This window comes from Bactrocera latifrons, unplaced genomic scaffold (genome assembly GCF_001853355.1).
Source record: "Bactrocera latifrons isolate USDA-ARS-PBARC rearing strain unplaced genomic scaffold, ASM185335v1 scaffold_735, whole genome shotgun sequence".
NCBI lineage: Eukaryota > Metazoa > Arthropoda > Insecta > Diptera > Tephritidae > Bactrocera > Bactrocera latifrons.
The window spans coordinates 1-3,770 of NW_017537418.1; positions in this window are offsets into that span (position 1 = coordinate 1).

Genomic DNA, 3,770 nt, shown 5'->3' on the forward strand with positions numbered 1-3,770 from the left:
GGAAGGGACACTCGAAACGATGATGCGATATACTGGTGGAGCTGCTGCGCGCCGAAGATCCCCAGATGAAGAAAGATGGTTGAACTGCCGAATATACGAAGCAATGCAGAAAGATGCTTGCGCTGCGTGTCGAGTTTACGCAAAAAAAGGTATAAACCGTCCGCCGATGTTAACGTATCGAAGTTCGTGATCGAAAGACAAGAAGAAAAAAGAAAGCGTGGACACTACAATCCATTTTTGGTTTTTACGTCTGACAATAAAATCACGAAAAGATGGATATCAACTCTATCGGCGTCAGCGACATTCAGCATACAATTTAGAAGAGTGAATATCGAAGTTGACAACACATGGATCGTACTATATTCCCCACTATTGTTTAATTCACACTCAGAACTCACATCAATGTTGAGTATTGCAGTTTTGTCACCTCACCAAAGAAAGCAACATGGCGGTTATTAACGTTGAACAAGATGAGATCACCAAGTATCAAATGGCTCGATACGTGAACTTAAAGAACCGTACAATTTCTCTCTTTCATCACAGTGCCAAAACACAATACTAGCCTTTCGTCATTCCAACTCTGGCTTGCAAGTTATTATTCGAAAAGACGATACTTCTCATCATATAGTCTGGAACAGCTCGGACAGTAATGTTAGGGGGTCTGCTCGACTACATTAACTTTAAACACCTACTTACTGTCAAAATAGGCAACATCCACCTGTAAAAATTGGCTTAGAAGGAAGTCATCCATATAACTATATGTAATAAAAGTGAGATAGGAATAGAATCGGACAGAAAGTCTCTATAGAGCACTCCTTTTCCGACTACGGCTACATCGATTTCATAGTTAACATCGAAGGCCTAGAGATACCGATATTTTGGAATGAGTCCAGAACAAACCGGAGCACATATGTTATCGAACTGAGTTGCTCTATAGGCACTTGTATTATTGATAGAAGAACACCTCAGGTCTTAGAACACCACCAAAAAGGGGCATACCGCCAAACAGAACCTAATACTGTAGGGCTCTTCATAGGGCACTTACCCTATGGATAAACCTGTTCGAAATTGGAAAATTGGTGATGAGACGGTGGAAAATTTCCGAATACCAGGCCTTGAGCCGGAGGAGACGGGACATATATCACGGCGCTCTATGCTCCAACTAAAGCAACATTTGGCAACTGAGTTGAAACCAAATGAACGGAGTTTCTGGCGTAAAGCTTTTTTTCGTCACGACCCGGGAGTACAATGGGCTTAATTATGGCTTAGGTGCGGACGCTTGAGGCGTTCACTCAGAAACATATCCATTTTATTAATCGCTTCTTCTAATTATCAGTACAATATTTACACTTGATTTTTCAAATAACTTGAGGTGAAATTTTATTAAACCGTGAAGTTTAACTTCCAACAGATTGCAGCCTACAAAYAAAAAGGTTTTCGAGATTAAACAAAGTTCTACAGGTGATAGAATCGATGAACTGCTGCACAGATGCTATACATTCACTTGATTTGAGAGAAGAGTTCAAAATGGAAAWAAATGCGTAAACTTGCGCACAAAAGGCCACCATAAATATACCTTAATTATCAGATTTAGACAACTGTCGGCTGAGTAGGGTCCACCTGCCGACGCGCTTGCCGCACCGCCGACGAAAATGCATGAAGTGGAAGCCTAAGAAGATGACAATCTTGCCACTTTAGCACTTTTAATTGTCGGTTTAAAGTTTTTGCAGCACGAAGCACAAAATGAAGTTTTGATAAATGAATACACAAAGTTACAGCACAAGGCAGGGGGATGAAGAACGTGGAGCAACACTTGCAAAAGCTGCCAAGGACTTTACGAGGTGGACGGAGGGTACAAAAAATTACCCGAAAATATATTGTTAAAATGCCAGAAAGCAGATTCAAATTGAACTGCAGAGAACTCCACAAAAAGCAACAAGAAGAAACGCACAAAAATGCAAAGGCAAAAATTGAAAGCGGAGAAAACAACAAAAAAGGCGAAAGCAATTAAGGTGCATAGACAAAAAAAAAAAAAAAACAACAAAAAAAGGTAAAAAATTTTCAAATTCAAGTCAACCGAGCCAACAAATTAAAATGAAATTTTATTGCAGCTGTTCTTGCAACATTAYTGTTGTTGTACAAAAACCACGGCGATGGAGTTAGAAACGRCAGCAACAACGCAAAGGGTTGTCTAACGGCGCTACGCATTGCGGTAAAAGCAAACTGTGCTGACGTGCACCACAGCTGAAGGCTGACCTGACAAGCTGGCTGCCCCGTAAGGCGCTAGAGGGAGCTGCGCAGCAAAACAAACAGCTCGGTRGCGATATAATTTAGCCRCTAGTTGCAGCAGRAGGGGGTGTAGGCGGCAACAACATATGCTTGTGGTCTGAGGGTGTAAGGAAAAAATGGCAAAAAATGTGTGGCTGCCACATTGTTCTTGTTCACAGAAAAGTGAAGTCGATAGTGCGGTCTTTGATGACGCCTTGTCGATGTATTGACGGGACTCAGGGGGAGGTGCCGGTCTTCGCCGACGTGCCACACGGCCAGTTTGCGCCGGTCTTGTTGTGCCGCGGCTGCGAGGTTCAGATGGCCGAACGACTTCACGTCTCGGAGTGCGGTGGAGCAGCGTGTGATGCTGCCTGCCACAGATGTGGCACAAAGTCCCTGAGTCACATTCATGAGTGRCATGCGTGGGCGCCAGACAATTGTGGCAATGCCCATGCGCCTGTGCTATTTGCTGGCGTTGTATTGGTGACAACCCCTTGAAGAGCCCACAGTATTGCAGTCGGTGGGGGCGGCGACAAAGGGGACATCGTAAGCGATGGGGCTCCGCTGGTGATGACGGAGTTGTTGTTGGGGCTCGTAYGATACTACGAGCAGTTGTTGACGGTGTTGTTGCGGTGGTTGTTCGGGGCGCCGGTGTTGGGGCAACCACAGGACGGGGCACACTGATGGCCGATCGCATTGTTGGCGTTGAAGGTCGACTATTTTCTGCATCCATATTTGCCTGTATGGAAAGAAGGTCGACTTTAGTTGCAACTCGATAGTATAAATTATGGAAAATTGTTCTGTTCGTAACAAAATTTATTTGGTTTCTCGAAGTCGTAGTAATCTACCCATTATTTATGACTTATCATATGTGCGGTTTATTTCAGTTTTGTTTATTAGACGGATGTTTCAATTTCTACGTGTCGGTGTTATTGTACGGATTGTTTCTTATGTGCATTTTCGTTATTATCTGCGGTTGGTAAGAAGCATAGTTTAACGAGCGGTCTCGTTAGAGTTCCGTTTTGAGTACCGAGGTCAACTACACGTATATGACCGTCGGAGCCCTGATGTAGGTTCTCTATGCGACCAAGCCGCCATCCTGTAGGGGGGAGACAGTCGTCATGTATTAGGACAAGATCTCCAAGCTTAGGCGCCTTTTCGGGAGTCTTCCAGCGGCACCTTTTGTGAAGGTCCTTTATATACTCCTCCTTCCATCGGCGGCTGAAATCATGATGGAGAATTTTAATTCTTTCCCATCTGTTTAGTAAGGAAAGCGACTCCATGCCTGGCTCAGTTATGGCCAGAATTTGTGCTTCTTTGAGAAAGTGCCCTGGTGTAAGAGCTGTTAGATCTGAGGGATCTTGCGAGAGTGTCGTCAATGGCCGTGAATTGAGAACGGCTTCAATACGAGTTAATAATGTTGTAAATTCTTCAAAGTTAAATTTGTAGTTTCCAGCTACTTTTTTAAAGTGGGATTTAAAGCTTTTTACCGCTGATTCCCA